This window comes from Neofelis nebulosa, chromosome 3 (genome assembly GCF_028018385.1).
Source record: "Neofelis nebulosa isolate mNeoNeb1 chromosome 3, mNeoNeb1.pri, whole genome shotgun sequence".
NCBI lineage: Eukaryota > Metazoa > Chordata > Mammalia > Carnivora > Felidae > Neofelis > Neofelis nebulosa.
In genome coordinates this window covers 32000112-32010431 of record NC_080784.1, presented here as the reverse complement: position 1 = coordinate 32010431, position 10320 = coordinate 32000112, and the positions used below count along the sequence as shown (strand labels likewise).

The following is a 10320-nucleotide window of genomic DNA, read 5'->3' as shown; positions in this document are numbered from 1 at the left end:
GCCGGCAACTGGAAACAATCTGAATCCTATCAGAAAAATGGATACACAATCCAGTGACTGCTGCAAACATAATGACAGAGCAAAGAACCTCAGTACAAAAGAGCATACACTGTATGATCCCACTCATCTAAGAAACAAAACAGAAACAGTTGTTGGATATCAGGAAGTGGGGGGGGGGGGGGTGCGGTTATCCTTAGAGATGGTTGTGACTGGAAGGGGCTGTTCTAGGCTAGTGAGAGTGCCTTGGTTTTCGATCTGGTTGCTGATTACAAGGTATGTTCAGTTCGTGAAGAACCACTGATCTACAATCTTATGATATGGACACTTTTTAAATATATTATACTTCAGTAAGAAGTGAAAAATACGCGAGAATATTAAATCTCTACTTCTTTGTTTTCATAAGAGTAGGGGCTCAGATTTTTATTCTTGAATATTAAACCTTTAAAAACTAGTAGGTCATTTGTCTCTACCCCCACCGAGCAGAAACCAAGCAAATATTCAGAGCGAAGAATCCAGTGTTTGTCCGGGCTCTGTAGAAACTGTCTGCCTGGATAGTACAAACACTAGAAGAGGGAAAGCATCTCTTTGTAAAAGCGTTTTATTTAATAAATGAAAAAAAAAAAATGATGAATTGAAAGATCATTGTTTTGCAACCACTAATGAATGAACGGATCCAGGTATTGAGTATCAACAGCTGCTCAGACCACAAAGAGAGACAAGCAGACAGATCCCTCCTGGTGAGAGTACAACATTCCACACGGTCTTGCCAAAGGAGTTGAACCTGACTGAGTCTGATCAAGCCTGGCGATCAGCTGCCAATTTTCAAGAAGACAGAGGAGCTGCACTATGAGTCCACAATAAGTAGAATTGAGAGTGTGAAATATTCTGCTGGGCAAATGTCCTCGATTCCTTAATAGATAAATGATAAGAAAAAGGAAGGGAAGGAGGAGAAATGTGTGGGCTGAAATTGACACGGAATCCGAACACTTTTAAAAAAGTGAGTAAGATTAAATTACAATCTCGAAGAATGGACATTTGTGTCATCTCTACAAAGGTGAGTATAATAGTTACTTGGGGTAAGAGTGTTATTGTGATTGAATCAGGCCACGTGTCTTCACCTGGATGGTAGTTATAAAAAGGCCTCATAAAAACTCATCAGGCTGTGTGTTTGTTCGGAAGACTTTCCTGTATTTGTTTTTGTTTTGTTTTTTTTTTTTTTAATTTTTTTTTTCAACGTTATTTATTTATTTTTGGGACAGAGAGAGACAGAGCATGAACGGGGGAGGGGCAGAGAGAGAGGGAGGCACAGAATCGGAAACAGGCTCCAGGCTCCGAGCCATCAGCCCAGAGCCTGACGCGGGGCTCGAACTCACAGACCGCGAGATCGTGACCTGACTGAAGTCGGATGCTTAACCGACTGCGCCACCCAGGCGCCCCGACTTTCCTGTATTTGTGGTTTGTTTTATAATAAAATAGTTTTAGGGGCGCCTGGCTGGCTCATTTGGTTAAGTGCTGGACTCTTGATTTCAGCTCAGGTGATGGTCTCATGGTTTGTGAGATCCAGTCCCATTTCGGACTCTGTGCCTACAGGGTGGAGCCTGCTTGGGATTCTTGCCCTCTCCCTCTCTCTCTGCCCCTCCCCGGCTTGCATGCGCGTTCTCTCTCTTTCTCTCTCTCTCTCTCAAAATAAATAAGTTTAAAAGATAAAGTAAAATAGGTTTAAAAGTCAAAAATGTTACACAGTAAATTATTTACAGTTCTTTTATTGTAATTTGAAAATAAGAACTTTTGACTATTTGCCTAAATTTGTCCTCTTTTGGGCAAACCATTTACATATATAAAATGTACTTTTCCTGTTTTCACATGAACTTTTTGTTTTTTGTTTTTTTTTTTTTATTTTTTAATATATGAAATTTACTGTCAAATTGGTTTCCATACAACACCCAGTGCTCATCCCAAAAGGTGCCCTCCTCAATACCCATCACCCACCCTGCCCTCCCTCCCACCCCCCATCAACCCTCAGTTTGTTCTCAGTTTTTAACAGTCTCTTATGCTTTGGCTCTCTCCCACTCTAACCTCTTTTTTTTTTTTTTTTTCCCTTCCCCTCCCCCATGGGTTTCTGTTACGTTTCTCAGGATCCACATAAGAGTGAAACCATATGGTATCTGTCTTTCTCTGTATGGCTTATTTCACTTAGCATCACACTCTCCAGTTCCATCCACGTTGCTACAAAAGGCCATATTTCATTCTTTCTCATTGCCACGTAGTATTCCATTGTGTATATAAACCACAATTTCTTTATCCATTCATCAGTTGATGGACATTTAGGCTCTTTCCATAATTTGGCGATTGTTGAGAGTGCTGCTATAAACATTGGGGTACAAGTGCCCCTATGCATCAGTACTCCTGTATCCCTTGGATAAATTCCTAGCAGTGCTATTGCTGGGTCATAGGGTAGGTCTATTTTTAATTTTTTGAGGAACCTCCACACTGCTTTCCAGAGCGGCTGCACCAATTTGCATTCCCACCAACAGTGCAAGAGGGTTCCCGTCTCTCCACATCCTCTCCAGCATCTATAGTCTCCTGATTTGTTCATTTTGGCCACTCTGACTGGCGTGAGGTGGTATCTGAGTGTGGTTTTGATTTGTATTTCCCTGATGAGGAGCGACGTTGAACATCTTTTCATCACATGAACTTTTTGAATTATACTCTGCTTTATGAGAACCCTTCATGAGCAGCATGCTGATTTTGTAGTTTAGTAGATTATAATTGACCTAAAATATCTTCCAGGTGTTAAATGCCACTTAATTCAGCAGTATTTGGAAGCTTTTTATGTATTAATGATTATCATCAATCATATTTAAAACTTGCAAATATGAAATTATTCTGGCCATACAGGAAGGCAGCACTAATTAACAAAACAAAACAAATAGGGCCTTGAACAGTTCCTTTTATGATAGTTTGCACTTTATGCTCTGGAGCGGCTGAAGGCAGTCCACATCCCTTAGATTGCTAGAGAATTCCCCACAGATGTTATAATTTCTTGGAAGCGCTGATTTAAAATGTCTGGTTACACATTCTCCATTCTGAATCCATCTTTATATTTTTAAAGAATTATTTCTTGGGGCGCCTGGGTGGCTCAGTCGGTTGAGCATCCGACTTCAGCTCAGGTCATGATCTTGCAGTTCGTGAGTTCCAGCCCCACATTGGGCTCTGTGCCGACAGCTCAGAGCCTGGAGCCTGTTTCTCATTCTGTGTCTCCCTCTCTCTCTGACCCTCCCCTGTTCATGCTCTGTCTCTCTCTGTCTCAAAAAAATAAACAAGCGTTAAAAAAAAATTTAAAAAGAATTATTTCTTTTCTATTGTACATAATTCCCATAGTACAAAATTCTCCCCTGAGAAGTGTAGACTTCAGTGGCCGTTAGTGTATTCACAAAGTTGTGAGGCCATCAGGACTAACTCCTACACGTTTTCATCACCACAAGGAGAAACCCTATACCCACTCACTATTGTTCCCTTTCCTCAGCCTCTAGGAAATGCTAATATAGCTTCTGTCTCTATGGATTTGCTTATTCCGAACATTCCAAGAATGGAATCATACACTACCAGACAATTTGTGTCTGGCATCTTTCACTTCCCATCCTGTTTTCATGGTACATCCATGCTGTCGCATGTATTGGTATTTCGCCTCTTTTCATGGCTGAATAATTTTTCATTTTATTTACCTGTTCATCCACCGATGGACACTCAGGTTTTTTTGTAGCTTTTGGATGTTGTGAATAATGAAGCTATGAACATGTGCATGCATGTTTTTGTGTAGACATAAGTTTTAAATTCTCTTGGATATATACCTAGGAATGGAATACTTAGTCATATAGGAACACTGCTTAAGTATTTCCATAGCAGCTGCACTGTTCTACAGTCCTACCAGCAATGCACGAGGATTCCAATTTCTCCACATCTTTGGAATTCTTGTTATTGTCCATCTTTTTGACTATAGTTTTCATAGTAGGTGTGAAATGGTGCCTCATGGGAGCTACCTCTAAAACTGCATTCTGAAATCAATAAGGAAGCATCAGACTTCAACTACACATTAGACCAGATGGACCTAACAGACATTTACAGAACATTCCGTCCAACAACAGCATAGTACACATTCCTTCCAAGCTCACACAGAACATTCTTCAGTATGGATCACATGTGAGGCCACAAAACAAATCCTCATAAATTTAAGAAGACTGAAGTAACATCAAGCATCCTTCTAATCAAAATGCTATGAAACCAAAAATAAGTTACAAGAAGAAAACTGGAAAGTGTACAAATAGGTGGAGACAACAAACATAGTCTAGAACTAATGAACTAATGAACCACTGATGTATTCTACCAAAAATTTAAAGAAGAATTAATACAATTACTTCTCAAAACCTTGCAAACATAGAAGAGGAAGGAATACTGCTAAACTCATTTTACAAGGCCAACATTACCCTCGTAATGAACCAGGCAAGGGCACCACAAGAAAAGAAAATTACAGACCAATATCCCTGGTATACACAGATGTAAAAATTCTCAACAAAATATTAGTAAACTGAGTTCAACAGTACATTCAAATGGAATTTATTCCAGGGATGCAAGAATGGTTCAAATTCCATAAACTAATCAATGTGATATACAACATTAAGAGAATGAAGGGTAAAAATCATCTGATAATCTCAATAGATGCAGAAAAGGAATTTCACAAAATTCAACATCCTCCATTGTAAAAACTCCCAACAAATCGCACATAGGAGGAACATACAATTACATCAAAAAGGATTAAATACCTAGAAATAAATTTAACCAAGAAGGTGAAAGATGTGTTGTTCACAGAAAACTACAAGACTGATGAAACAATTTGAAGGAGACACAAACAAACGGAAAGATGTTTTATGCTCACGGATTGGAAGAATTAATATTGTTAAAATGTCTATACTACCCCAAATGATCTACAGATTGAATGCAATCCCTATAAAAATTCCAATGGTATTTTTTCAGAGAAGTGGAAAAAAAATCCTAAAAGTTGTACAGAACCACAAAAGACTGAATAGCCAAAGCAACCTTAAGAAAGAACAAAGCTGGAGGCATCACACTTCCTGATTTCAAATTATATTGCGAAGCTATAGTAATCAAGACTGTATGGTATTGGCATAAAACTGACACATAAATCAGTGGAACAGCATAGACAACCTGGAAGTAAACTCCAGCATTATCATCAACTAATTTATAACAAAGGAGCCAAGAACATACAATGGGAAAAGGACAGCATCTTCAATAAATGGTGTTGGAATACGACTGGAGAGCCACGGGCAAAAGAATGGAACGGAACACCTATCTTACACCATGAACAGAAATCAACTCAGAATGGATTAAAGACTTGGCTGTAAGACCTGAAACTGTAAAACTCCTAGAAGAAAACATAGAGGGTGGAAAGCATTTTGACATGGGTCTTGGTGATGATTAGATTAAAATGGAGCTACCATATGACCCAGCAATCCCATTTTGGGGTATATATCCGAAAGAAATGAAAACAGGATCTTAAAAAGATATCTAGATTCCCATGTTCTTTGCAGCATCATTCACAACAGCCAATAGATGGAAACAGCCTAAGTGTGTGTCAGCAGATAAGTGCATAAAGAAGTTGTGTTGTATAGATACAATAGAATATTCAGAACATGAGATAGGAGGACATACTGACATTTGTGTGAACATGGAAGGACCTTGCGGGTTTTAGGCTAAATGAGACAGGGCAAAGTCAAAAAAGACGAATACCGTACGATAGCACGTGTATGTGGAATCTAAACAAGCCATACAGCCATACGCATCGAGATAAACACTTGAATGGTGGTCAGCAGGGACTGCGGAGTAGGGGGAAAGGGAAGATGTTGGTCAAACAGTACAAACCTCCAATTAGAACATGAATAAGTTCTGTGTATTTAATGTATAACGCGGTGATTATAGTTGGAAATATTGTATTATATACGTGAAAGCAGTTAAGAAAGTTGGTCTCAAGTGTTCTCACCACAAAAAAAGAAATGATAATTATGTGACGTGATGCGGATGTTGGATAATGCTTTGGTGGTAATGAGTTTGTAAAGTCTATCAAATAAACAGGTTGTATACTGCATACTTAACACAATGCCATATGTCAATTATATCTCAATAAAGCTGGGGGAAAAAAAACAACTAAAAATATATTCTGAAAATTCTAAAACATGAAATCAACCTTCGTGATAATATGGTGTGTACCTATAAGATGGAAAGGGACAATCCTAGACAGTCAACATTCTCATGGGATGACTATTCCCGTGGCGTGGCCATAAAACCCAAAATAAGCCCATCGATTCTACACAGTTTTCTGGGACAATCTGGAAACAACACATTTTTGCATTGGTGTAATGGGTTGTTCACATTTTTTGAGCTGCTAGAGACAGTCATGCTTGAAGTTACTTTTACTTCAGGATGTTTTATCACATGTGCCAGTAAATTCTCTTCTCTCTTTTTCTTTCAACTAGCTTGAATTTGGCTTCTCTCACTTGAATGAAGAGGGCTGAGCAATATAGCTTTCTGACCAAGACAGTATTCTTCAAAAGTTTGAAGCATTCAATTTCTCATACATTTTGAAAAATGGTTTCTGACACCTTATACATTGTTTGTAAACTGAATACTATTCTCTTTCAAAAGAACATGTAAACGGGTCACTAATCACAAACACTGTGGATTTCTTCTACTAATTAGCATCCACCCAGGAATCTGCCAAACTCTTCGACAAATCACTCAAGAGGAAACACAAAAGACGAAAATTTACCCTCTTACTAAAAACAAAGTTCACAGACAACTGTCAAGCTATGGGGAAATTTCCATACAAATTAGAAGGTAATTGGGGGAAAAAATGTCTAAGGCTAATAGCACACTTCTATGTTCCCTTAATAAAATAACCCATATGTAGAAATTGTACATATTCTGCACGTCTGTAGTGGTCTGAATCTCAGAGCTTTAGTGGAAGCTTGAGTTGAAGCTCTGAGCCCCATGCCATTACAGGTGTAAGCTGCTTTCTTTTCTACTCCATGAGTTGTGCTACAAGGCAGGCAAAATAAATGGATATATATATCCACTCTAATGCCCTCCATACTTTATTTGGAAAATCACTGAAAGAAGCCATCTGTAGAGACACACAAGAAAGCTTCTAGGCAGATAAAGTAGATGATTTACAACAGGCAAAAATCTTTCTCAAGTTTCACCTTACATAACATGAAATCTCAGGAGGCAATGAGACAATTGCCCAAGATTTTCTTTCATTGTACAGGATTTTAAGGAACAAAGGTAGATCCAAAAATTTTATAGCAATATTAGTTCTTTCATAAATGAAAGTCCCAAATAATTATTTTCAGTAATGTAAGAACTTAGAAAATAGAGCCAGGAAAACCAACGCTTAGAATTGTTTTTAGAAAGTTTTGAAGCTCTTAGATTTGTTTTTGTTTTTTTAATTTTTTTTAACGTTTATTTATTTTTGAGACAGAGAGAGACACAGCATGAACGGGGGAGGAGCAGAGGGAGAGGGAGACACAGAATCGGAAGCAGGCTCCAGGCTCTGAGCCATCAGCCCAGAGCCTGACGCGGGGCTCGAACTCGCGGACCGCGAGATCATGACCTGAGCTGAAGTCGGACGCTTAACCGACTGAGCCACCCAGGCGTCCCATTGAAGCTCTTAGATTTGTATCTTTCCTTCCTGCAATTTGATAAAATTGAGATCTCTCAATGGGAAAAACTATTGCATATCAGGAGCAATAGCCAGTTCAAATAGGAAGAAGGCCAAATATTATTGTCAATCTGGTTATATTATTCAATGCAAAAATATTTTCCATGAGAATAAAATATAATTAGATAAGAACAATGATATAGACCTATGACTTCCTGAAATCATATTCTACAGTGTAGACACACTGATTTTTGTTCTTGCCTGTCTTTGCTGTGCCAGAGTGAACTCCATGAGGGTGGGTCCTGTGGTCTGCCTCGTTCGCTGAGGTAGTCGACACTTGAACCCCCTTGGGGCACATAGCGTAGCCTGAATAAATAATAAATATCAGTATGTAGGGATTTTTGAGAGAACATTTTCAAAGTGTATGAAATTACGTGTCACAAATGAAAGGGTCTGAAATGTGTATTTTTAACTCTGGTAATTAGAAAAAATAGTGAAGGAACGTTTTTGAAAAAGTTAATCACCAAGGGACATAAAAATAGGACATGATTTTCAAAATGCTGAAGAAGATAAAAATAAGACATGGTATTTCATTGTAAAAAAATGAAAACAGTAAGGGGCACCCGGCTGGCTCAGTCGGTTGAGCCTTGGACTTGGGCTGAGGTCATAATCTCACTGTTCAGGAGTTCTAGTCCCACATGAATCTCACCGCTGTCAGCGTGGAGCCCAAATCCCATCGTCTGCCTCCCATTCTCTGACCCTCCCCCGCTCACATGAGCTCTCTCAAAACTAAAGAAATATTTTTTTAAAAAGTAACTAAAAAAATCAAAACTTGAAACAGTAAGAAAACATAAATATTTTAAAAACCATGGAACACAGTGACTGATACAAGATGAAATACGACTGTTAAGTAATAATTAAAGATGTTAAAGTAGTTCATTAAAAATCAAATGGGGCCTAGACTAAATTCAAATACATGCAGACTTACCTAAAACAAACTGATGCAAAAAAATTAAAAGTAAAAAGATAGAGATAAGCAAACGCAAATAAAAAGCAAGCACAGCAGGGAGCTTGGGTAGCTGGGTCAGTCAATGCCAGACTTGGGATCAGGTCATGATCTCACAGTTCGTGAGTTCGAGCCCCGCGTCGGGCTCTGTGCTGACAGCTGGGAGCCTGGACCCTGCTTCAAATTCTGTGTCTCCCTCTCTCTCTGCCCTTCCCCTGATTGTGCTCTCTCTTTCTCTCTCTCTCTCTCTCGAATATAAACATATAAGCATTCAAAAAAAAAAAAAAAAGCAAGCAAGCAAAGGTTGTAAAATTGATAGTAACAAGAATAGAACTCAGGCGATAAGCATGAAAAAGGCCCTTTGCTCTGTTATACCTAGGGGATGAATCACTGGAATCCACTCCTGAAATCGTTACTTCGCTGTAGGCTAATTTGGACGTAAATTTTCAAAAAATAATAAAAATAAATAATAAAACTTTTAAATAAATAAATAAATAAATAAATAAATAAATAAATGGTTTATTAAAAAACAAAACAAAACAAAACAAGGGCCCTTGGCTCTCGCAGGTGCTGTTGGACTTGAACCACTTGTGGGCCAACGTCCAGCGGACCTCCTGCAGGGCTTCCCCAGGCAGTTCCCAGGGAGGGGGCGGTGGTGGTGACGAGGCGCTGGCCGAGCGCCTGGGGTTCCTCACCCGCAGCAGTACAGAGACCTGCTGCTGGACCTAGTGGACGAAGTGGCCAGTGTGTACGAGGTCCCAGGCTTTTCCCCAGACGCGGAGCCGATCCCTGGAGCCTCTGAAGCCGTGCGGAGGTGGACGACATGCAACCGAGGTCCCCGTGTGCACCGGCCCTCCGCTGAAGTGTGAACACTGCGGGCGAGAATTAGAGCTGGCTGAGTGGGTGGAGAACCACCTGGAGCGCCAGTTCATGGACTGCACTATTCTGATGAGGGACAAGACGGTGGGCTTGGGGGACCTGCTCGTGGATGACAAGGACACCATCTGAGGCCAAGAGGAGATGCCAAGCTGGGAGCACATCTTGTTTACTTGCTGCCACAACCAGCACCCGGCCCCGCCCCCTTTAGGAGACAGCTGCTCTCCTGGAGGGACACCTGGAGGGACACCTGGAGGGAGATCATAGACAGCAAGTGAAGGGGCTGGGGACAGCGGGACCAAGGGGACCTGGAGCTGCTGCAGGAATAAGCAAGGGACCAGGATAGTGGACAGTAGCTGAAGGAAGGCTGGCAGGGAACCCCAGCAGAGCTGAATGACAAGGCAGTGCAATGACGGTGACCACCCAGCACCCTGAAGCAGAAAGACACAGTAACGTCAGTTCTCAAGGGCCAGCCACCTGGAACGTCGCAAGATGGCTGGCCGGGAAGCATGGTGGGAAAATCACTCAGGAACCTTTTTAAGAAAACACTTTGGCTCACGGAGAAAAAAGAAAAAAGGAACTTGCAAGAATCAGGAAATACTTTTAAAGATTAGAGTTCACACTGAAGATTTAACTGCCAGGACATCTCATGCCTGGAATAATACTGCAACAAAAATTCTACTGCGAGCAACAATCTGTAGAAAAT

At 40.2% G+C, this 10320-nt stretch overlaps 1 pseudogene; it reads left to right on the top strand.

Annotated features, from left to right (window-relative positions):
* Window positions 1-1027: 1027 nt before the first annotated feature.
* On the top strand, window positions 1028-9892 carry LOC131507958 (5'(3')-deoxyribonucleotidase, cytosolic type-like; annotated as a pseudogene).
* Window positions 9893-10320: the final 428 nt, after the last annotated feature.